This window comes from Mirounga leonina, unplaced genomic scaffold, assembly GCF_011800145.1.
Source record: "Mirounga leonina isolate KUSES-001 unplaced genomic scaffold, KU_Mleo_1.0 Mir_180, whole genome shotgun sequence".
Taxonomy (NCBI): Eukaryota; Metazoa; Chordata; class Mammalia; order Carnivora; family Phocidae; genus Mirounga; species Mirounga leonina.
The window spans coordinates 8,091,513-8,117,804 of NW_023270469.1; the positions used below are offsets into that span (position 1 = coordinate 8,091,513).

The 26,292-nt window shown below is 43.2% G+C and overlaps 1 protein-coding gene across 2 annotated transcripts in view; it reads left to right on the top strand.

Moving 5' to 3' along the window:
• CDYL2 (chromodomain Y like 2) overlaps positions 1-26,292 on the top strand; it is a 1,015,850-nt gene that overhangs the window by 784,264 nt on the left and 205,294 nt on the right. The window lies entirely within an intron of this gene.

Consider the following 26,292-nt stretch of genomic DNA (forward strand, 5'->3'; position numbering starts at 1 on the left):
GATCCCAGGATCCCGGGATCGAGCCCCGCATCGGGCTCCCTGCTTGGTGGGGAGCCTGCTTCTCCCTCTCCCACTCTCTTTGCTTGAGTTCCCTCTCTCGCTGTCTGTCTCTGTCAAATAAAGAAATAAAATCTTAAAAAAAGAAAAAAAAAAGATGTCAAATCATAATATAAAGAAAATAAAATATATTATTTGGCTTACATAGAACACTGTGTGTGTGTGTGTGTGTGTGTGTGCCTGCATACATGTGCTAGGAGATGCAATTTTTGAGATTTGGGAAGAGAGTAGAGAGAAACCTCCTCCTCTCTAATAAAAAGCAAGAATTAAGAACAAGGTGAACTTACCTACCTTCCCTTGGAGGAGTTCATAAGACCCTCTAGGTGAGATTCTTCTCCATTGACTCCAGTGACTATATTTTTGAGTCCAGGACAATCTGAAATACAGAAATGATGACAACCTAGGTCATTATAAAATGCACAGAGAATGCCTTTGGTTAGGCTTAGAGATTCCTTTAGATTCCCCTATATTCTTGCCCTTTGTAGCATACTAATGAGTCTAGAATATTCTTCTAGTTCTGTTTCTTCAGATGTCATAGTCCTGAAGTCAATTCTAGTCTAATGGCCATTCAGTATAGCTACTTGGACACTCAGGGCAAACCTGTGGGGTAAACAAGAATGACCCAAAGTCATTATTAGTAAATGGAAGAAGCAGGATTCCAGCAAGGGCTCTCTTCTCAAATGAGCCCTACTGTGTGAGTGAGAGAGAGGTGAACCTTGACTGGGCCACCATTTTACAGAAAGTCATGAAGTGGGAACTCACCTTTGGAAAATAAATTCTGCAGAAATAACAGTGTGGCTGCTTTAGAGCAGACTAACGAGAATCTTTTGACAATCAGACGGTTCACCATGGAGTAGCTCTACGGACCCTTACCGCCTCATCAGTTCAACTCTCAGGTGTGTACTCTGGAAAAGCTCTTCTTCATGTGCATCAGAAAACATACACAAATATCATAGGGTCATACTTCTAAAAGAAAAAACATGACACAAAAGCCAGGTAATTGAAAATTACCCCATTCTCCACCCACAGAAGAATAAACAAATGGAATAGAACATGATAGGGGAGAGAGTAGTATAGATAGAATCGTAGGGGAAAAAATGAACTACATATAGCTACAGACACCACCATCTTGGAAATGTAATGTCAAGAGGAAAAATCAAAGGAAGTAAGGTACGATAGCTCAAAGTGATGTTTTTACAAAGCTGAAAAACAAGGCATACACACACATAGTTGAAGCATACTTGCGTAAGTAAACTTTAAAGGAAAACAAGAGACTAATAAACATAAAATTCAGCATAGTGGTGCTTTGATAAGGGAAAGAGAGGGCCTTGGGAAGGAGGATACACCAACCCTGGTCTATGGCTCTGAATACATTGTTTTACAGGCATTTTGTCATCATTTCATGGCTAACATAGAGGACATAGATAATTTGCATGTCTCAAAAATACATATTTCCAGAGAGAAGCCGCCTAGCACTAATGACCCAAAGGCAAACTGCTTCATTCAGTGAAAAACAGACAAAGGTGAACTTCACAGAAAATGCAAGCAGTGTTGGGGGAAGGAGAGGTGCCCAGGGCTTCCATTTGTTTAACACACACACCTACTCAGAGCAATTAATTTCTAAGCACTTGCAAGCCACCGGCCTTGGGCTGCAGCTCTGAAGAGTGAGGGCAAATGTCTGTATTTCAGTGAAGCCAGGGATGGAAGGAAAAAGTAAATCCATTCTGATTCTGCTTGCCAAGCCACATAGCTCCCTCCAAAATTCAAGAGTTGTTACCATTGGTAAAGGACATTAAAAATCCAATGGTGCTTGATTGGGGTGGGTCTCGCCTTAGCTGCTTTTGCTCTCCAGTCCTCCAGGCTGTAGTCCAGCTCTGTTCCCAGTGACGGGGGTGAGGGCCATGCATCAGAGGCCCCTCGGTCCAGGCCTGGGTGAGGTGCTGGCCACCCCACATCCCACCGGAGCCATAGTGCAGCCCTGCAAGTTAGGGCCTTCCATGGGCTCCTCACTGGCTCCTCACTGGAACCTGGGCCCCGAGAGGGCAAGATGTTTGGTCCAGGTGGGAACTCTTCAAGAGGCGAGAAGAGTTTAAGAGCTCCTGCCTGCTCCAGAGCTCCCACCATGGACAAGTATTCCATCTCTTCAAGGGTTTCTCAACTGACAGAGACATTAATAATGCCTGGAGACATTTTTGGTTGTCACAACCGGGGGTAAGGGTTGCTGCTGGCTGGCATCTGGTGGGCAGAGGCTGGTGATGCTGTTAGACACCCCACAAGGGATAGGATAGAACCCGTCTCCCCACAAAGAATTCCTGGGCCCCAACCCTGACATGGTTGAGAACACTTGGGCCAAGTTTGGCGTTAAGGAGACAAATGGGAGAGAGCTAAGTCCACTGTAGGAAAGGGGTCCCTATCAACAGCAGCATGCCTGTATTCTAGGCCCAGGCTCTGGCCAGGCTGGCTCTTAGAGAATCCTGTGCCTCCCTTTATGCAGGATAGTTTGAAACAACTAGAGACTTCTGAGGAAACCATCCTCCTGCCCAAAATCTCTCTCAAGAGGCTCACATCTTTGAGGAACTGTCAGGGCTAGGCTCGTCGAGGCTAGGGAGTGGAGGTGGGAGAGAATGAAGAAGGGGTTCTTGTTCTCTAGAAGCATCAAGAGGTTACAGACAGGCAACCCTGAGTGCCCGGGCTGCATCTCTAGGGAAACATCCTGCTTCCCAAGAATCACTTGGCAGTGTCACGGGGAGCAGGAGAGATGTCTGTGAAGGGTTAAATGCCTATCTTCCCTTGCTGGCCTGTCTCCCAGGCTAAGTGAAGGCTGCTTCGTCTCACGTGGATATGAAAGAGACAGTGCAGATTGAAAGCAGCTGTAGAGCGAGTGAACGGGCCACATGGCCACGGCGCCATGCCGTTCAGCTCGGTCTGTGCCCTTTTGTTTGACTTCGGAGGAGCAGTACAAATAAATACAGTAGGTTCTGTTTAAACAAAAGACTCTGATCAATAGAGGTTTGGATGGCTTACGACCTTCAACCATAAACAGAAGTTTGAGGTAAAAATCTACAAATCCCAGATCAATTACCAGATTATTTACCCTTTCACGCTGCTAATGTTCCACTCTGCCTTGCATATTAAAAAGCCAGGGAAGAAAAGGATTTCTGTTGCAGGGAAGAGGGAGGGCTGTGTGGATTTATTAGTCGTGGCAATCAAAGCGTATGCCATGCGTTTTCCATATAAACCTGGGTGCAGTGGTTGTGCAAATCGGCTAAGGCAAATTTTAGATTCTGGGACTGTTCAGCTAATGCTACCAGTAGCCTCAATAATCTCTTTTTCTTTTCTTGGAGGGGCTTTAACCATCTGCCACGAACCTGTTATGCATTGGGGTTTGCTGTAGAGGAAAGTACATATGTTAGGGGCTTCAGTCCTCACTAAGGTCCTTGGGGGCCTGTGAGTCCCTGAGATGAGCCCCCGCCCTAGGTTGCTCCAGGCTCAGTTTCCCAAGGTGTAAACTGGGGCTTGCACAGAAAGGTCACTCTGCAGCTCTGTACCATGAGAAGTTGTCAGTGTCTTGGAGTCTCTGTTTTCTCATCTGTAAAATGGCAAAACCCATCACTGTTAGCCCCTGGGTCTCTGATGAGGTTAACTACTGTGTAGCATTTGAGGGCACAGCCCATGCCCGGCATGCAGGATGGGGCATGCGGTGGACAGGAACTGCTGTTCTTGTCACTGCTAGTCTTAGGGCTCCTTCTCTGGTGGGCTGAACTTGAACATCTCCACGATGTTTTGGGATGAACTCTCTGAGTCAAGGGTTTGCGGGGAGAGGCTGGGAATGATGATCTGGGGAATAAGGGAGAGGGGCCTTAGTGCCACCGGGAAGAGAGGAGAAACATTCTCCTAACAAGTCCCCCTGAAGAAAGGCCCCCCGGCAAGGAAAGGTGATGGGTGCCTTCATGGGACCCCACATCCCCTCACATACACCCATAGAAGTCTTCTGGCTGGAGTGTCTGTTCATCAGAAACTATAGATCTACTCTTCCAAAGAAATGACTTGGGTGCCTCCTTCCATGATAACTCTCTGTGGGATGCTTGCTTTGGCAAACACAATTCTCACTCCATCTGTTGATCCTTCCGAGGCCTGGGGACCTGTGCCCATCTTGGTCACCTCTGATCCCCAGCCCTAACTCTGCAAAGAGCTCTGAATAAGCTTCAGAGCACACTTGTCAGATGAATGGCTCCTCCAGACTGCCCAGGAATCTCTCCCTTCTCCTTCCATCCTGGAGCATAGACTCTAACCTTTCCCTCTTGTTCCAAGCCCTTTTTATTCCCTTTTTCTGACCTCCTGAGCCAGTCACAGAGAGGATGTTAGGACTTACCCTATTCTCCACGTCTCTTTTTTTTCCACCCATAATCGGGGAGAGATAGAGAAAGCAATCTGTGCCTGGTGCTGTGTTGAGAGCTTGAAGCCTATGGACTCATTAATTCACACAGGGACACCATATTATCCACATTTTACAAATAGGGGAGTGAGTATGAGGGCAATTATTTATAGGCGGCAAAACGGTAGGTGAGGATTTAAACAAGGTCTGCGGGACGCTTAACCAGTAAGTAGTTCTCAAACTTAAGCAGCATCAGAATTACCTGGAGGGCTTATTAAAATGCGTGTTACTGGACCTCATTCCCAAATTCCTGATTCAGGAGGTGGATGTGCATTTCCAATAAGCTGGCAAGTGATGCTGATGCTGCTGATGTTAGAGAAACATCATCCTAAGTACACTTCTTTCTCCAAGTTCCCAGCACCCGTTCCCTCATTCCCAGAGAGCAGGGGCAAAAATCCTCACCAGTGCACAATCCATCCCTTTCCTAAATTTCTGGATATGAAATGGAAGACATTTCCATCATCAGGTGGAAGACAAGTTGAAACAATGACAAACTATGATTGTCATTTTTCTTCTTGTGTTTTGCTGCGAGAACCAACTTAACTTGGAATCATCTGTGTTTTATCATTCTTCAAGTACTATATATAAGTTGAACTGAAATTGAAATTCTCATTAACCAAGTCTTGGGAAACTTTTTGGGGGATTAAGGAATAGGGGATGGGAGAGAAGTTCAGGGGATGAAAAAAATTCTTCCAAATTAACCTTAGAGGTCTAATTATAGCAGAGATTGGCTGTTTCTTTAAAAAAAAAAAAAAAGCAGTTTCTTGAGTTGTAATTATTCTACATATTATAAAATGTGGAAAGTAATGGGGTGGGAGGGAGGAGGACAAGAGACTTGCATTCCTTAGTAATGAACTACATAAGCAGTAAAAGCCCAAGTTAGAGTATTTTTTCCAAACTTTTATTCAGTAAATATCCTGTCTCCAAAGTATCAGAAATTCCAAATTAGCAGCGTGTGGATTCATGAAATCCATTCATTTCTCCATTCATGCATCCCACAAACATTTATTGAAGGCTCTCCTCTGTGCCAGGCATCTGCTGGGTGCCGGGCCAGGGGAGGGACATGACGGGTGTGTGCAGTTCTGGGATGTTGACGTTAAGAGAAATAAGATACAGGCCATATCCTTGAGGAGATCACAGGAGAGTGGGGGAGAGAGAGTCATAGAGGAGATGTGTGTGCCTTTGTGAGGGGATGGAAAGGTTGGGGAAGGGTTTTCCAGACAAAGGAATAGCGTGTATTGGCAGGAGCTGTAGATTTTGCTGGTGCTTCATCCAGATATACTTTACGGGGCCACTGCATCTGTCTCACAGCTGCAGGCTATGGTCCTTCCTTCCATGTGATGCGTCCATGTCAGGTCATGTGTCTGGCCAGGACCAATACCAGTTAACGGGAAATGCTGTACTCTGATTGGCTTAACTAATCGAGACATGCCTCCAGAGCTGGGAATGGGATTTGCCTTCAGTGACTAACAGCTTGGACTTGGGAGCCAGAACGCTGGCATCCAAAAACATGTCTGTGCCGCTTACCAGCTCTGTGACTTCACGCACCTTGTTGATCTCTCTGGCTGGCCACAAGGCATGAGAAACAAGAGAGTTGTGGTTAATATCAAGGCAAAGTATCAGGACAAGATGGAAATACTTCCTGGCAGGTCTACACTAACCCTAAAGTTGGGGGTTATATGCTGGGACATCTGCATGGGGTTCAGGTGACCACTGAACCCCTTTACTTAACGCACATGCAGGTGGGCCTGGCCGCTGGAATTTCATAGTGGGAAGGGCTTCAGCTTCCCATGGACTCTCAGAAATGTTGAGATCCACTGCACTGAATGAACTCCCAAATCACACAATTAACCACCTGTATTCCTTGCTCATTTTCTGATAACTTCTCACCTCCAACAAGGAAATGTGGGCAAGTTGTGTCTCTCAGATCCCATAATTTGTGAATCTGAGGCCAGGGCCTGGGGGATGCCAAGGACCCCAGTGCATCCTGCTCAGGGGTGCTCTAGCCCCTGTCTGAGCCATCAACAGAGACTCAGAGTCAGACTGCTGGTCTATCACATGATTCAACATTAATTAGTGAGAAGCCTGGACCCTGTGGCCACGCAGAACCCCATTTCACACTCAGCAGGGCTCCAGATCCCACCCTCACGTCACCCAGGGCAGCTACTCCAGTGTGGCCTGGACAGTCAAGCAGCAGCTTACAGTTCACAGCCATGAAGGTAGAGATGGCGGGTCTGCATTGAAGAAATTTTATAGCAGTCCAACACAGTAACCTTGTCTGTTTCATCTAATAGTTTAAAAAAATGGGGCTTGCATTGTTCATTCCTTTTTTCATTTTTCCAATCATCTATTTCTGTTGTATTTTATCAAAGTATTAGCCTGAAAAAAACCCTGCTCTTCTCATAGAGTTTGGGAAGCAGTGACCCAGGGAACCTGGCCTGCACTGCCAAGACAGCTGTTGGGCGGAGCTGCAGGAGCAGGGAGCAGATGAGCCTGATACGCACATTCAGCTCTGGAATTTCTGTAAGGCCTCCTATAACCTGAAAATTGGCAGAAGTTTCACTTCATTCTACAATATATCCACTTTTGTTTTAATATAAACATCAGTTTGCTGTTTTGTTTATATTCATTCAAGTTGTCAAGTAAAATTTTAGCGCCAAGAAGATGCACAGTGAGTTTTTAGTTTGAGTCTCTGAATAAAACACACATGTTATGTGTATGATTCCGAGTACCCTTTGAAACATCATCATACATCCCTGGGAAATAGCAGCCTGTGTCGTCTGGGGAAGCAGCTTTGCAGCAGATATTCAATAGCATTTAGGTCTCAATTTGAGATTTAAAAGCAGTTGCGTGGCTAGGTCAGTTAAGCGTCCGACTCTTGATTTCAGCTCAGGTCATGATCTCAGGGTCGTGGGATAGAGCCCCAGTCAGGCTCCGTGCTTAGTGGGGAGTCTGCTTGAGACTCTCTCCCTCTCCCTCTGCCCCTCCCCTCCGCGCTCTTTCTCTCTCTCAAATAAGTAAATCTTTTTTAAAAAAAGATAAAAGCAATTTGAGTGGAAGAGGTGTTTTCGTTTTTATTTTTCAAAAACCAAATGTAAGTTCAATAGTTTTGTACAAGTGTGGCTTTCAATGCAGTCTTGATATATAGTCATCAATGCAGTCTCAGTATATGGGAGCAAACTCCTAGTGTTCACTGTGCGCTAGGGAATGTTCTAGGTGCTTCTTCTACAGCAACCCATATAATCCTTCAGCATTCTTTAGAGATAGGTGCTATTAAGAGCATCTACATGTTATAGAGGCAATACTAACCCCAGGGTTGCCAGGTCACTTGCTCAAGGTCACACAGCTGGAAGGTAATAGAGCTCAGGTTTTGACTCAGGCAGCCTGGGGCCAGACACTAGCTCTGAACTTATCCACTGGACTGTGCCTCCCCAGAGCCCTCCAAATGGGACAATCTTAGAGGCTATGTCAACTTAATAAAGTTGTGCTGCATGAAGAGTACTACTAGTATGTTTGACTCAGGACCAAAGAATTACAGGGAAGCTAAAGTTATACACAGGTCTGCCTTAGACTGTGCTTGGATGACATTGACTGTGTTATGAAACTGGTAAATAGACTGACTTTTAGTGCCCTGTCTGCTGTGCATTCTGCCACCTGGGTGATGCCTCAAGTCAGGTCCACCTGGAGAAGGATTGTGTTTGGGGCTGTCCAGTTCAAGGCACCCTGGCTAGAGCAATTTGCTGGAAAATTTGGGGCAGTTTTATAGCCACAAGAACACCCTATCAATTCCACTAACTCTTTTGGACATGCCTGATTTTGCTGTGGCTGTGAAGATTCAGCCCTTGCGAATTATCCACACACCAACCCACATCAGCATTCGATTTGGTGTTTCAAGCATCCCATTTGGTTTTGAAATTAGTTGAAGAGGATGCTATTTAGGGGCCATGTGAAAAAATATATAATCGGTCTTGTGCTTATGAAAAAAAAATTGCCGTGTTCTGATTAACTGCACGTGACGCGGAGATATATCCCTGTGAAAATGACCTCCATTGCAGTCTGATTTTGATTTGCAGGCTGTGGAATTAGATTCCACCTCATTGGTTTTACGTTTCTCCCATCGTTTGTCCATTCATTCACCAAACATTTATTGAGCACCAACTACAGCCAGGCCCAGTGCTAGGTGCTTGGGGAGAGGAAGAGAAGAATATCCAAGGATGAATAAGTCCTGATTTCTGTCCTTGAGTTTAGTTTTGTTGGCGAGACGGACATGGAAATATGTAAAACTCAAGCCAGAATCTATGATGGATCCCAAATTAATTCATTTTCTAATAGCTTCGTTATTTTGATTATTACAAATACCAGGTTGTATTGCCTGAGAGTCTGTTACTGACCTATCAGTTATTGTTTATCTACAACTAAGGTTGAAACAACCAGTCAGGTGTTTATAAGGCTAAACTCGGGATGATGAATAGAAGTGGGAGTAGCATTTGTGTACTTGACCCATTCTAGTTAAAACAAAGTCAACAAACAAAGGACCAAAAGCATGTCCCTGATGCACCTGCATCTAGCCCAGTAACACAACCTCCGTCTGCCCCCAGGCTTCACGGAGCACTTCCACATCCACAACAAAATTACCTTGTGGCAGTAACCTCTGATGATAGGCATTGCCATCTAGGGAGAGTTAGGTGACTTGCCGAAGGCCACCCAGCTAGTTAATGATAGAACGGGGGTCTCTAATCCATGCCTTCTTGTTCTCTGTCCCACCTGGTTCATCATGCTACCTCAACTATGTACTGAACATCTATGGTACATTTGGCTTTGGATTCACTTTATGATTGGACAGCATAATTCCAGTCTCCAGATATGGGTCATCTGGGTCACCTGACCAGTCATTTTATGACTGTAGGTGAGTGGCCATTCTGCACCTGGTAGCATTATGATGAATCCAGTTAGGACAGCAGCATCTTCCAGAGCCAGCTCTTCACAGTCTGCTCCAGTCACTTTCCTGGCCTCAAAACCTTGATGTTTTCCTTTATTGTTTGAAGGAAATATCTCTCTGGAATAATCTACTAGACGATCATTACAAAAAAAAAAACAAAAAGAAAACAGCCTTTTTTTTTTTTTTTTTTGGTTTGACTCAATTGGGAAACTCAACTCAGCTTTTTGAAAGTCAGAGTGGCCTTTGTGTTTGGAAATTAAATTTTTACAGCACCCGGGGGGTAGTTATTACTCACTGGATACTTTTAGGAATTTAAATGTGATCGATTAATTGATGGTAAAAATTATATTATGTAAATGCAAATCCAGAATTGAGTTTGGTGTTCACAGACGCCTGAAAACATTTTAAAAGGCCAGGGTAGGCCTGAGGAAATTGAAGTTTTAGTCATTGCTGTGAAAAAAGAAAAAAAAAATGAAAGAAAAAGTGAGTTTGCAAGAAACTCAGTAATGAAGGCCAGAATTTTCTTGTTCTTTCCTTTTTGGACAATGTGATCGTGATCTGTTATCACAACCTAACTGTGCCATAGAAACTCTGATGTAAGGAATCAGGCGAGCTTTTGTTTGACCCTTTTTTGTTAGAGATTCTGCCCTCCGAGTCTTATCAAGCTTATAAAGCTCATAAACACTGGAACCCCAAACAACTTAGGGAGATAGAAAGACAAAAACTGAAAGAGAAGAAGGGGGCGAAAGAATGGAGATAAAATGAAATTGAAGAGGGTAACACAATAGAATCTGGAGCCATTAATTTTTATAGCTGATGCAGCTACTAATATTTTATGAGGTTTGGAAATATGAGTATAAAAAACACCCTCATATCTGCCCTTGCTCTCTCTGTTGTTGTTTTAATACAAAGATAAGCCCATCATATTTTGTACCTTGAATACGGCCTTATTACAGTTAAATACCCGATGGTAGAAAAGATTCTGCACGTTGGAGTTTTTTCAAATCTGCGTCCTTTTGTTTCTGCTTAGTTTGGTTTTCCACCTTCTCCAACAGAAATTCATGGACCACGTCACGTGCCATTTCTCTCACTTGTTTCTTTCTTTCTTTCTTTCTTTTTTTTTTTTAACTTATCAGACCTTATTTCCAGTTAAATTGCAGTGAGGTTTGTGTTCACTAGCTTTCCAGGACTGTACTGCCGGCAATGTCTCCATTTAAATGTAGATTTTGACTTTACACTGGGGAGGGAGGTGGGAGCCTTTCTGGCATAGAATTAACACCAACGTGAAAATATGAGCTTGAGATAGATGCCCCGTTTCCTAAGCAGGGCTATGTGAGCCCAGTTTGAGTATTCTGAGCCATTTATTTACAAGTCACCTTGTACCCCACAGGGGGAAAACATGGCCCGATTTAGGGCTATATTCTTACTGAGGCCACAACACCAAACTTTAGGTCAAGGAAATCAAAATGCTGAAGGGTTGCACAGAGACTAGTATGCATACTGACCGGATGCTGTGGGGGCGCTTCCCATGACCCTTTGGAATTAATGATAAATAGGATTAAAAGGGCATGTTTAAGAACTATTCACATCTCTTTTCATTGTTCAGGAGCTTTGTCTACTATGAAGAAATGGAATAAAAATATATACACTGTAAATAAAGCTTAATCATGTATCGAACATAAAGCACTTTGAATCAGATCCCCTCACTTCACATTACTTTGTTTTAGCTGGACTGTGGTAGATATCTATGAAGTGCATTTTGATTTATTTTTTAAAGATTTATTTATTCATTTTGGAGAGAGAGAGAGAGCAGGGGGAATGGGAAAGAATCTCAACCAGACTCCCCACTGAGCGCGTAGCCTCGATCTTATGATCCTGAGATCGTGACTAGAGCCGAAATCAAGAGCTGGACACTCAACCAACTAAGCCACCCAGGTGCCCCACTGTGAAGTGCATTTTAAAGCAAGTTAATGAAATTCACAATTTGCCCTTCCCTCTCTCTCTCTCTGCCCCATTTTATTGACAGGCCATAAAAAGGGGGCAAAATTAAGTAGCTATACTCACATCTAGATAACTTATACAGGTTTTTTCTCAGCTATTCATGAGACAATTCTACTCCCAACTGACACTGACCTGGAGACTCCTGCACCTTTCAAATGATTCAATGAAGAAAGTACATAACTTTGTCAAGAGCCCTTCAAATACCCTATCCCAGTGAGGTCATAAAGATACTTGTACTTGTAAAATTATGTATCTTGGTTTGGTTTACCAAAAATATGGTACTCTACCTCTCCTAATGCCCCAAATAGAATCCAGATCATACCATGCAAAAATGGTTCTAAGCCTTAATTATATATGATTCTTAATCTACCACCATATGCAAGCTGCATGATTTTGTTCAAGTTACTTAACCTCTCTGTGCCCAAGTTTGCCTCTCTGTAAGTTGGGAATAATAATAGCATTTCCACCATGAGTTAATTTGGAGGCTTAATTCACTGCGAGCATGGAAAGACCTTAGAATGGTACATGGCACAAATAAGGGCTCAGCAAATGTTCAGAATTCACACCTGCACACCACCCCCCCACACACACACACGCACGTTGATATAGAATTCTTTTCTGGAGATTTAAGGAGCCGGAGAGAAGAGAGAGAAAGGAGTAGCTGTAGACTAAAGTCAAGTATCATCTACTTTTCCAGAGACCTTGATATAGGGAGAAAAAATAAGTATTTCCAGTAATAAGAAAACAGTCAGGGAGTCAAGTCAAAACCAGCAGATCCTGACAGAAATGAGAAAGAAAGAAGACAAAGGCAGGTATTTTAGTGAAGACCTCCAGATGCCCAACTCAGCTCAAAGGCCCCGGGTCTCCCAGGGCTAAAAAAATTAAGATTCCCTTCCCACTTTGACAGCCAGACCCAGAAGACCATCGTTTGCACCTCATCTGGTCTAAATATTCAGTTTACAAATGGATGTTGTTCAGCATCGTGTGTTATAGATGCTTTATGTTTATTTAAGAACTCAGTTTCAAGGAATGTTTTCCAGACATGTGGTTCACCGCAATAGACAGCTGTTGATATTCGGATCCCATGAGCATTATAATATGTTTAAAAATTGCGACACTTTTAAAACCAGATGTTCTACATAAACTGCACACGGGGGAGAAAAGTAGAGAAAGGAAGAAGAAAGAAAGAAAGAAAGAGAGAGAGGGAGGAAGGAAGGAAGAAAGAAAAGAGGACTGTCATTTGGTATAACAATAAAGCCGTTTGTGCTCACAGAAAATTCACAACAGATTGAAGTGAACCCCGTAAAGCTTGTTCTGGGTTTTCTTCTACAGGAAAGATTAAAGAAAAAGCATTTTAACAGAAAGGAAAGTTCTGTCCTCAGTAAAGACAAGCAGGAGAGCCATAGCTAAAGCCTGAAGGTCAACCACTGGCACTCCTGTGGTTCAAGGTTTTTTACCACAGCTATTTTCTGGGATACACTGAGCATGTGTGTACTTAACTGACTTCCAGCTCTTCTGAAGTTCTATGTGTATTGATCAGTTTTATAAGCAACCTCCACTTCTTTCCTAAGAGTTCCTTTGGGTGGAAGCGGGCTGGGTGATGTGTTGCATTATGTAGGTATGTGTATGCGTGATGGAGTCTCATGGTTACAGGTGGAGCTTCTGGGGTCAGACTACCTGGGTTCAAATCCCACCTCCACCATTGCCAAGCACACGTGGGCAACATACTTTATCTAAGACTCCTTTGCTCCCTCCATAGAATGGAGACCATGACAGCCCCCACCTAATAAGGGAGCTAAAGCATTCAGCACACTGCTTGGTCCATAATAAATACTCAGTACACTCTAGGTAGTTTATATGTAAGACTTTTTTCTTTCCAGTTCAAACCATGTAAGACTAACTTGCTTTGAGAGAAAGTTTGGCAACTCTACATCATCCCCTGGTATAATTGGATAATTTAGGGTGTCCTCAAGTCAGTCTTGAAAATCACTGGTCTACACAATTGGAAATGATCAGTTTGGGGAGAAATGGAGCAGTAGCATGGTGTAATGGAAAGGTGGCATAATCAGACAGCCCTGGGTCTGTGCCTGGCTCTGCACCTCACAAGCTGTGTGGCCTTGCAGAGAACCTCTTTCCCTTGGGCCCCAATTGCATCCTTGGCAATAAGAGGGGGTAAGAAATTAAAAGGTGCCAATTTAGGTAAAGTGCCTTGCATACAGTAGGCACTCAACCAATGTTTATTGATTTTATTCCATTGTTTATATGGTTCCTGAAAAACATGTTTTATGTATTTATCAAATGGCCTCTGCCCAAGTCCAGAATTTATTAAATTATATTTTTCATATACTATCTCTGCTAAAAACCGACCAACCAACAATCCATCCAACCAACCAACAAAACAAAGAAATGAAACTAAAATAATAAACAGAGCTATCAGAGCAAAATAGAGCAAAATATTTAATGGCTATCCATTGACTCTTGTATAAATATAAGACCCCTACTTACCTCTCCAATGCCATCTCTCACCATTTCTCCCCATCCCATCCTCTCATGCAGCCACCTGAAGTGAGTCGCTTCTTAAACATCTCCATCTCTGGGCGCCTGGGTGGCTCAGTCGGTTAAGCGGCTGCCTTCAGCTCAGGTCATGATCCCAGGGTACTGGGATCAAGCCCCACATCGGGCTCCCTGCTCGGAGGGAAGCCTGCTTCTCCCTCTCCCACTCCCCCAGCTTGTGTTCCCTCTCTCGCTATCTCTCTCTCTGTCAAATAAATAAATTAAAAAAAAAAAATCTCCATCTCCTTCACCTGTGGCCTTTGCCCTTCATGCCCTTCTGTCCCACACTGTCTTCAGGCTTCATGTCTCCGCTCAGACCACTTCTAGAAAGCCTTGTCCAAGGTGTGCCCCACTCCTTTGTGCTCTCTTAATACTTACTGCTAACTCCTATCCCAACCCAGAGTTCCCTGTGTTATCCTTTCCTATTTGTTTCTCTTATTTGACTGCAAGCTTTTTTAAGGCAGAGGTGGTGCCCTATTTGCCATATTACTTCACCAATCAGCACAATGCTGTCCCTGGAGAACTGAATGAATACTTGGCAAATGCATGAATAGATCACTGCATGGATGGATGCATGGGTAAATGGATGGATGCATGGGTGGATAGGTGAGTAGGTATGTGGATAGATAGATGGATGGGTGGATATGATGGATGAATGAATCATCTGGGACTGGAAAGGTGAATCTCTGACCTCAGCTACCTAGAACATTTTTGACTGGTTGGTTGTGAGATCCAGCAGCTGAATGTGGCTCATAAAATCAACAGTGACAATGAATTAATTATGAATCCAGACCTTCTTTAGTTGCTAATTGACTTCACCTCTGGTAAGTTCTATGTACCCCCTCAATGTGGCCTTCTTGGCTGTGCCAGCTCTGCTCTGCCTATTTCTCAGCCTCATTTCTCACCACTGGCTGCCTTTTCATCTGTGCTTCAGACTCACCAGCAGGACCTTTGCTCCTGTACATCTTCAAAGTCTCCTTGCCTACCGTGTCTTGGGCATATTATTCTCCCACATTCTCCTGCCTGATTCATCCTTTGGGGATGAACTTCACTGTGGCTTTTTTTAAGTGAGTTTTTCAAAATGTGCTCCGTCTTCAATCCTCATGTCCAAGCTGGGTAAGGCCCCTCTGGTATTTGTGCTTACAGCCCCTTCTCCTGCCTGACATAGCATTTATCACTATTCTAATTATGTAGGAACTGATGTGATTATTGGTTTAACCTCTGTCTCCTCAACCACGGTATAAGCTTGAGGGACCAAGCACAGAGTATTCACTGCTGTAATCCCAGGGCATTCAGGGCATTGCTGGGAGCCTGACAGAGAGTATGCACTTAAGAAATAATGCTCATCATTGAAATTAATATATGGGGAGCAGGGTTCCATGAACCCCATTAACCCCATTGTTTGCAGAGTGCAGGATTGGTATTCATTTGGCATGAACTAATATCATTGTTCCAGTTGTTTGTAGCACATGTCCATTCTGATTAGTCAGATCTCACTGGTTAGTTATAGACATGGTCAGTATCTCAGGTTTTGTATCATATTTTCAAATGGGGTTTGCAATAGATCCCTAGCCCCCCAAATGAAGTCAAGATCCCCTGCTCTGGAATCTGAAAAGAGCTAATATCATGGAAAGTTCTGGAAAGCCATCAGGGCTTCTGCCCACAGTCCTGGGCAATGAGTCAGTCTGTGTTTTCCATCTGTGCCTGCCTTGTATGTGTTCCCTGACACATGGTCCTTCCCAGCTGTATGTTACACATGAAGGATATTCTGGGGCACTTGAAGTCATCGATGACTCATCTCTAGGGAATGAGTGGCTCACCAAGAAAGACATATATGGAACAGAACAACATGCACAGCATTTTCTCTCCTTTGGGGGAAAAATGTTCAAAAACGTCTGGGGAGAAACAGAGCTCAATGGCACACATGACATATGTGAGCATCTCCCTCTATTGTCACCAGGGTATGGGGAGGAGGAGGAAGAGGAAGAAAAGGGCAAGTCAAACAGCTATCTTTACCTAAAATGAGAATGCACAGCCCTGCCCAGATACTCTATCACAAATGGCAAAGAGAAGGGTCGATAATAAGAAGGCAACACATATTGTTTACTGTGAGGCAGGTACTGTGCTGAGTGCCTGCTAGGCATTCTTTACTTCATGAGTTTGGTACTGTTGTTATCCCATTTGTGTATGATCAAAACCAGCCTTGGGAAGGTTAAATAACTTTCCTAAGGTCATTTATCTCACAAGTGGTGAAAGTGAGATTTACCCTTGGATCTGAATCCAGGTTGGTCCCTAAACTACCATACACTGTGCCAAGGAATCAAGGGATCTTCTTTTGGACAATAGGGACAGCTATGCTGGCATACCTAGGTAATCACTGAATAGGTATTTACTGTGTACCTACTATTTGCCTGGTGCTGTTCAAGGTGCTGGTCATAGATTGGTGGTCAGATTACATTAGTTCCTTGACCTCTGGAATGTGGTCTGGGGGAAATTAACTTTAAACAATTAACTACATTGGAAGAGTCTTTATAAAGGAAAATAGAAGTGTTGGGAACCCAGAAGCCATACAAGGGTATAGGATGTTCATTCAGTAAAAAGATACACCCTAGAATGTACTATTGATCTTTGCAACAGAAAAAAAAAAAAAAAAAAAGCAGCCCATGAAATCGTGATCAATGAAGGTTGTACAAGGGTCTTCCACTACACTGTAAGCCCTGAAAGCTCCATAAGAGTAAGAATGGTATTGGATCCACTTATGTTGGCATCTCTGGTGTGTACCACAGGGCCTGGCATATGAAAGATCCTCACTCAATATTTGTGGATGAATGGATGGAAGAATGCATAAAGGTCATAGATGCCCACAAGAAGTATGGTATGAGCCTAGAAAGTTCTTATCACAAGAAAAAAATTGATTAAGTTGGGGAAAGAATGGGGGAAACAAGGAATAGCCATGGCACCAAGGCAATATGCCACTAATACAGAGGTCTTCTGAGATGTTAGTACCAATGCTCTTAAAATCAAGAGCCCAAAGGAGAGGAAAGTCTTGAATGAGAGGCCATTAGTTATGACATCAATCTGAGAGGAAGCTGTGGAAACTCATCATGCCTTACCAGCTTCCTCAATGTCCAGACCCACATAGGAAATCAAGTGAGAAGTCCTGGTTGAAAATTCTTGTCTTAATTCTAATTAGGTAAAAAGCTTCCAGGGACTGATGGGTGGATGAGCCTACTTACCATTTGGTGTTTAACATCAGCTGGTAGATTAGAATTGCTATCACATTCACAATGCCCTGGTAAAAACAAGAATTGCTACATTCTTACACAGGATATGGGACTAACTATGTAAACGGCATTATGTAACTGATGTTAAGTGAGTTCAATGACAACACCTTTAAATGGAGGGAATTTCTTGTGAAATTTAATGACCCTAGAAGTTTTAACAGAAACAACAGGACTTGAAAGTATCAGTAGTAGTAGTTGTAGTCATCACAGAAGTACAACTTTTAGCAGTAGAAGTAAAACAAATAGTAACTACTATTATTTCAGCCTCCAGTAAGGAACAGACCTGAGATATATGATACATGATGTGTGTGTGTGTGTGTGTCTACAGAGACAGAAGGAGAGATCGTATTTAACTCTAACAAAATCTATGATTTTATATGGTTATAGCAACTATTATTTCCCACATTTTTTATAATGGGGAAATGGAAGCATGATGAGATGAAGGGTCTTGCCAAAGGTGATATAGCTAGTAAGTAGCAAGACAGAGTCCGAATCACTATCTGTGCAATACCAACAATCATCTTTCCACTGGATGCTATTGTTTGGACACATGCCAGAGTTTTTGAAACTCAGAGAAAAGGGAAAGCTTGCTGGCAACTCAGCAAAGGCAATTATGAACAAACCAAGACCATACTTGGTAAATACATATGTCTGGCTGGAGTGGGCTGTGAATGTTGGGAACAAAAGTAAAGCGGGGTAGGAAAGGTTGACTGGGTCATGGAAGATCTGTTACTAGAGGGTGGGATCTAGACTCTATCCTCTTGGCAACGTGGAGCCTCTGACCCATTCTGAGCAGCAGCATAATTTGTTAAGAATTATTTGTAAGGCTGAAGGGCTGGGAGAGGATGGAGGCAGAGAGGCCTGCCAGAAGGCTGTTGCAATAACTTACCAAGGAGTCCTAGACTCGTGTTGTTATCCCATTATGAAGAAATGTCTGTATTTGCCCAAGTCATTGACGTCAGCTTCTCAACAAGACATTAAAGACCATGCATGGTCTGATTCCATTTCTCTCTTTAGTATCCTCTAGTGCCTTCCTCCCACCTTTGTTCGTGACAATTTAGGCCACTGATCTTTTTTTTTTTTTTAAGATTTTATTTATTTATTTGACAGAGAGAGACACAGTGAGAGAGGGTACACAAGCCGGGGGAGTGGGAGAGGGAGAAACAGGCTTCCCGAGGAGCAGGGAGCCCGATGTGGGGCTCGATCCCAGGACCCTGAGGTCATGACCTGAGCCGAAGGCAGACGCTTAACGACTGAGCCAACCAGGCACCCCTAGACCACTGATGTTTTAGTTGTTCAAGTTTTCTGAACTCCTGCCCAATTCACATAAGCTACCTTTGTTCCTGAAAAATACTCTTGCATTCTTCAGAGAATGAACCCCTATGCATCTCACACAACCTTCCAGTCTCAACATCAGCCCCACATCCTCCTGGGAAATTTCCCTAACTCTTCTGAATCCTTAGATGGCCCCCTTGATACATTCACATAACCCCATGGCTTCTCTGTTCACCCTACTTATCATTACAGCTTTCCTGAGTTTGGTCATATCATTTCTCATCTGCTTCTATTGTTTTGTCATTTATTCCTTGAGCACTTGTAGGTCTGCTTTGAGGCCTCACTTCATAGAGATCATGCTTTAATCTCTTGGAAAGGTTGGCCAAGTATATACAATTGACATTGCCAAGTTCCCCTGAGATAACCATCTCACTGGATCACACTGCTTAAGAACATTCTAGCACAGGATACAATTGTCCAAATTTACCACTCAGGGAATGGAGGGTTGTAGGATTTGGAGGGAAGCAGTATGCTTAATGATAGAGTCAGCCCTGTAGTTGGTCTGTTCAAAGCATCATATGTGCTAGAACCTTACTCAGAGGGTGCACCAAGGACCACCAGCAGCAGTGTCACCTGAGAATTGCTAGAAATGCATAGCCTTAGCACCCACCCCCCAGACTTACTGAATCCAAATCTGTACTTTGACAAAATACCCAGGTGACTGACATGCACATAATTTGTGAAGCACTGTCGTAGAAGACCACCGGGGCAATGCCTATTGCCATAAAAATCATCCACTCCTGTACTGGTGTCTTCACCAGTTGGATTTTACCCATACTCTATGAAGAATGTCTTAGGGAAGATAGCCCACAGCTTGAGAGAGAAAGCCTATGACTGTATTTGAAGCTTCAGAGTTTGTTAATATTTTTCAAAATATGAGTCTATGACAGCTGGGATTTACTGCCTATTTGAGGGGGAGAATGGCTGCCTGAGCAAACATACTGATCAATAATTCAAATTAAGAAATCCCATTTTTAACGCTCACCCAGACCAAAATGATGGCAAGGCTCAAGTTGTAATTATTACAAACTTCAGCTATTAGAGATTCCACTCTGATTCCTGTAGCCAGGAAAAGAGAAAGATGAGAAAAACCACTCTGCTTCTCTTAAGAGATTGCGCTTCTTCAAGACATGACCAATGGTTTGTATTATCCCCGTGGGAATCTTTCATTGTGGGTTGTATCATATTCTGAAAGAGTATGCGCTGTGTCTCCATTAATGAAGATGGAGACCCTTGGTTGAGTGGAGAATATGAAGCTTGCAAACACAACAGATTGTTTCCCAAAGATCCAGATATATCTAACATCCTAAATGTGATTTTGAGGCACTCAACACTCTTGGGCTGCAATTTGTTTTCTGAGAGGACAGTTTAAGAGAACGTGGTCTTCCCGGGCACCATGAGAAATGTGAGTTACATAGAAGGAAGAGTTTCTTCACAGCACAAGGCAGAAATCAATGAGGGGATTGTCTACAAGTGTCTCCACTTTGGGAATGTCTTTATAAACGTAATGGATGACTGTGTTCTACAGAAGGATATTCTCCCTGGAGGCTGAAGGATGAAGCTGATGACCTTCAGAGGCGTTTACCAATTTTTCTGGGCTGTAGCTTTGTGACAAAGCCAAATTATTTTGGAAATAAAAATAAAAAGTATGAATCTGTGGTTCGATATTTGCAGCACAAAATAGAGTGCCAATTCCACTCACTTCAATACTCTTTTCACTGGAAATAGAGAAGTCCTGCACGGAAGTAGAGTGCCCAGAGGAATCTCACATTCACTCCTTCCAGAGCTTCAGTGCAGCTTCTCTCCCTTGATTTATACTCTGCAAGGGGCCCAACTATGCTCTTTCCCCATCTTTGTAGTGCCTCAGTTTTAAAAATGTATGCACTACTTGAATCAATATATTTAATCCTTTGAAGAGACTTGGAGGCAGATGATCTCTTGTTTACAGATGAGAGTAATGGGGCTCAGAGACGCTAAGACATGTTCTTCAGGTCACCTGCCTCAGCTTCTATGAATCCAAATGGGAACCCAAGGAGTTTCACTCCAGATTCAGAACTCTTAGCCATTAACTAGAGCAAATAGTACTGACAGCCAGGCACCGTCCTAAGTTTTCACATCAATAAGAATAAAATACACAGAACACACACGTGCTAAGGAGGTGTGGAGAGGAGCTGGGGTCGTCTTGGAGGTAGCCTTTGAAGAAATGTCCAGTCCCAGATAGGCTATCGTTGGAGTGCCCCATTATTCAATACTCTGGCATGGTGGTAGTGAAATAGTGTACATTTCCAGCTAAATGTATATAAAATGAGGAATGCTTTTGTGTGCAAGTAACAGAAAACCTGACTCCAGAGGCTTAAACAAATAAGAACTTAGTTTACTCTATTGCACAAAATCTGGTGGTAAGAAGTTTCTGGAATTAGTTGAATACAGTGGTTCTCAACTAGGTTTTGTGCACTGTCACCCCCCCCCCATAGGAGCATTTGGCAATGTCTGGATATATTCTGGGTTGTGACAACGGGGAAACCTGTTTTTTATTGTCACTAAATGCTGCTGGCATCTAGTGGGTAAAGGTCAGTGATGCTGCTAAGCATTCCACAGTGAACAGGTCAGCTCCCACAACAAAGAATTATCTGGCCTCAAACGTCAATAGTCCTGAGGACGAAAACTCTGGATCGCGTAGTGAATGATATCAAGGCCCATCTCTGCATTTCTCTTGGCCTTCACCTCATGGTCTCAAATTAGCTGCTGAGCCACACCCTCATTTGAGACAGGGTGATGTGGCATGGGAGAAAAGATGGCTGCCATAGCTGTGTCTCTTCGATTTGTTGGGAAAAGAAATGCCTTCCCAGAACCCCGAGAAAACCTCCACTTCCATATGACTGGCCGGAAATATGACCCCATAAGGGATCTGGCATAGGTAACCTCTTGCATGGGACTGAGGATACTGCTGTCCCAAAGAAGCTCAGGGTCTGTTGGCAAGGAAGGAGAGAATGGAGCGGGCCACAACTAGTGTGAGCCACAGCAGGCTGATACATTGAACTGATATTGCTCACAAATGCAGGTAGTTCTTTCCAATCAGTCTTATAGAGGCCATGAAAAGTGCAGTGACCACACCCTCTTTAATGGTGTTAAACCGAGTGGCCTCTTTATTCTGCCAGCATCTCTATTTAAAGGGCTAGCCCCATCTCCCAAAAGCAAATGTTCTTAAAGCCTGTTTCCCATTGATAAATCGTCTGAGCAGAGACAGATTGAATTATTTATCTAGACTCTAAAAATCAGTATGGGCTATTCTCAACGCGGCTGTGGTCCAATTTTAGAAAATGTATTTGTGGTGCAATAAATAACAATATTAATCCCAGACTCCTTTTATTGCTGTTTGATTCATTCATTCAACAGATATATAGAGGGCTCTGATTATGACTGCTTGGCTGAAGTATCAAATCATGGACATGGTAAAATTTCCAGAGTGTAAGCTCCTTGAAGGAAGGGATCATGTCGTTCTTGAACATCTGGATATCCACAGAGCCTGGCTCGCTGAATAGCTCATGAATGAAGTGTTATCTTCGTGGGGACTATGTTCTAGTTGGGGGTCGGGGTGGATATGGAAGGTATTATGATACTTCTCAGAAGTGTCAGATACTCTAGGATGGTCTCCGCATTCAGCTTTGGGGGAATCGGAAGATTTACGGAAGGAAAAGCTATCTAATGTGAAACCTGAAAGAAGAGGAGTCAAGATCAGTGAATCTGCATTGCACCCCCTTCTCACCCACTCACCCCAGACCACCTCCTCCCTTTCCCATATATTTATTACCTACTATATTTAATATATATTTATCATAAAATTATATATATAATTTTATTAAAGGAGGTAGACAACTCAATATTAAGATTTTAAAATTTTCTCTAAGTTCCAGCAGTTTGTGAGTCTATGATTTCAGGTCAGTTTTCTGGCTGGAAGAAACATCAAGATGGCCTTCCTTTTTGAAGCCTCACCACATACCAGAGACAGAGGAAAAGAGAAAGGAAAAGCTGGACACTCAGACTCCCTCTTGAGTTTTTGCATAAGCTGTCTCTGTAGGTAGGTCAGAAGTGTTGCTGGCTGCACAAGTGTGTTTCCGTTTTGTTCACGTCCCCTTTGCCCCTTCAACCTTCCTGGCCCCCACATTCTGGCATACCATTGTCCAAGAAACTGCAACCTTCTCCTTGCTGGCAGCCCAACCTTCCAATACAGAGCTGCCTCTTGGGGATGCTTTCATGATGTTTTTGGTTGGAGCAGCTTCTCTGAAGCTTCCATGTAGGAGGGAGTCATAATTCTCTCCAGATTATTCTGTTTGTCCTGTGTGAGGAAGACTCCATTGCCAGAAATGGATTCACCAAGCCAGTAACCCATGACTCAGCTCACAGTGGTCTCAGTCACAAAGTATTTGTTCACCTTTGGCCTAAAGAAGATTTGTTCGCACCCAGCATGTCTATCTGCATGTCTATCTGTGCGCTTACTGATAGCACTTACTGGGTCACACTTACTTTTAACCTATCCATCTATGGCTTTCTAGTATTTGATGAGCTCTATTTTTCTGCCGTTCATTGAACTAATATTTACTGAGCACCTACTATGTGCTTGATGAACACAATGGTCAAGGAGAGAGATACAGTAGTCTCTGTCCTAATGAATATTACATGCATTCAATTAAATACTCGATTGTAAAAAAATGCAATGTGAACAGAGAAGGGTGCTTGGATGATCATGTGCCATGGGGACACTTAGCAAGGGCCCTAACATATATAGCATGTCAGGGTGGGTCCCACAAGAAGTACTCTCTGTAAGTGAGGACAATAAAATAAGGACAAAGACTGTGTCTCATCTGTCTTGCGTCTCTAGGGCCTGCTTTGCCAGGAATACAAAAGTGTATGCTAACTGGAATAAATGAATGAGACTGCTGCTGAGGTATCTTCTGGGTCCTGCTCCTCCCCTCCTCCCCATTGGCTTACTGGTTGCCCGCAAGCCCTCACCATCCCTCTTTTCCACAGCAGCCTCCCAGCTGGCTCCGTCACCTCTGACGCTGGACCCTCCCTCTCCAGCCTCTGCCGTGATAAGAGCTTAAATCACAAAATGGATCATCTCATTCTTTTGCACAAATCCTCCCATGGTCACAGGGTAGACCCCACACTCTCTGTCCTTCCTCATTGAGGTCCCTGTTTCCATAACATAGATCCTCACATGGATTCCTCAACTAGCCACACTCTTTCTTTCTATTGTACCTTTGCACCTGCTGTTCCCTTTGCCCCGTGGCATTTCCATTTTCCCTCACATGGTGAACACACTAGCATGCTTGCAGAGCCCACGCCTGGGACACCATCTTGGTTACGTTTTCCCCATTTCACCCTGTCATAGGTAGGCTCCTGTCATGATTGTGTCATGATTGTTGATGAGCCTTGCATCGCCCAGTAGACTATGGGAGACTTCTTCAAGAATGAGGATGTTATTACTAATCTTTGTTTCCCTGGCATTTTATCTCAAGTGCCGTAGGGACCCTATAAATGTTTCTGAAAGGAAAGGGCATTTTCACTGCCTTCCAGAAATATTCACTAGAAGACACAAATTAATAGCCTTTTGTTTTCTAAAAGTGATAGCTACAACTACAGGCAAATCTTATAGTTGTGTATTAAATACTGAAAACTTTTTTTATGAGCAGCAGCAAAAGGGCTGCATTTGGCTTTTGTTTATACTGTAAATATTTCAAAATGAATATCTGCTTAGCAATGTCTGTGCCAGGGTCTCTTGCCTAGAGAAGATCTTCAAGGGAACTCTGAGGAACACCAAGACAAATGGACACATTTCAAAAGCATCTTACAGACCTTCTTTTCCAGAAAAGCATCAGAAATAGACAGCTCTTGCCAAAGGCTCTATTTTCCAACAATTTGCTGGAAAACTGAAGTAGGAACAAATCAGATTTCCTCCTTGAGAAGAGGACTATGATTCAATGGAAATAAGCAAGCCAGCTCCACCCTTGCTGGGTGAGTATGACACAGCCCAAGAGCAAAGATCACCTTCAAACCCTCTGATTAATTGGGGTATTTTCTTAATTGGTCATCAAGAAATGAAAGTATATGTAGTACTCTACTTAGTATCACTGTGATCACTTTACAAGGTCGATTTATCATTGCCACTTGTACCTTCGTGGAAGAGTGCTTTACTGCTGAGCCTAGAGCTCTAATGAACTTGAACTTCACAATAGCTCCAGGAAATTAAGCAGTGTCATCTCAGAAGACACCAGCCCATTCATCAAGTTAATACTAGGCTTCCATGAACAGGATGTTCTGGGGTTAGTGAATCTTTTGAAGCATGTGGTGACTCAACAAAAGTATCTTTGATAATTTATATAATTGACCATGCATGATACCTATTTGTCCAAAGATCCCAACAAGGCACCTAAGAAGTTGTTGTTTTCTTTCTGATTTCAAATCCCATCTGGATGCATCAAAGTGTTATTTTTAAAGAGAATTGCTGCCTATTTCAAATGGTGATTCCAAAGGGTTTTCAAGATGAAGTTGGAAAGAAAGAAATAAGGCTTATTTGATGTTAAAGAGCCAAATTTTACCTTATTATATTGTCTCTCCTTACAGGGACTCAAACACTTAAACACTTAAAGAGGATCTTGAATACTGGAGTGATCATTTCCATCAAATTCCAAGAATTTCACCCTGTCCAATTCTGCTGGTGATAATGTTAATAATATATCTTTTAAAAGTTCCAAGCACGAGGGCACCTGGGTGGCTCAGATGGTTAAGCGTCTGCCTTCGGCTCAGGTCATGATCCCAGGGTCCTGGGATCGAGTCCCACATCGGGCTCCCTGCTCATTGGGAGCCTGCTTCTCCCTCTGCTTCTCTCTCTCTGTCTCTCATGAATAAATAAATAAAATCTTTAAAAAAAAAAAAGTTCCAAGCATGAATTATTTGCAACACAAGTTTGATGGTAATAGCATGCATCATACATTAGCTCTTGAAGCTGAATAATGCAGGGCTTGTGCAGTGTGGGTCGATAGAATTTGGATTTCTCCAAATCGTTTTCCTTTGCTGTCTCACGGAGAAGACAGTCCTTCTATGAGGTTAGTCCCGCTGTGATAGCAGGCAAGCTCAGTTACCATCTTTGATGCCAAAGAAACAGCAATGCTTCCTCATTTCAAGATTATGCCCTCTGTGTCCAGGACACCACCTCAGAGCTCCAGACAACAGTTATTAATTAATTGATGAGGATTTGTTTTCCAGACACATTGCTAGAACATGTGCTCCAATTGCTGCATGGGCAGGGCAAATTCAAGTGGAAAAAGGACAGGAGATAGCATACTCTTTGACCAAACAAAAGCAAATCAAAAGTGCACCAGGATAATAAACCTGAGAAGGATGCTCTTGTAAAGCACAGTTGGAGTTCCCCCAAATGGTCTGGTCTTCTCTGCTCCTTACTTTCCACCTCTTCTGTGTCCCCTTTCTGAATCATCTCTGCAGCATCTTACTCTTTTTTTTTTTTTAAGATTATTTATTTATTTATTTGAGAGAGAATGAGAGAGAGCACATGAGAGGGGGGAGGGTCAGAGGGAGAAGCAGACTCCCTGCCGAGCAGGGAGCCTGATGCGGGACTCGATCCCGGGACTCCAGGATCATGACCTGAGCCGAAGGCAGTCGCTTAACCA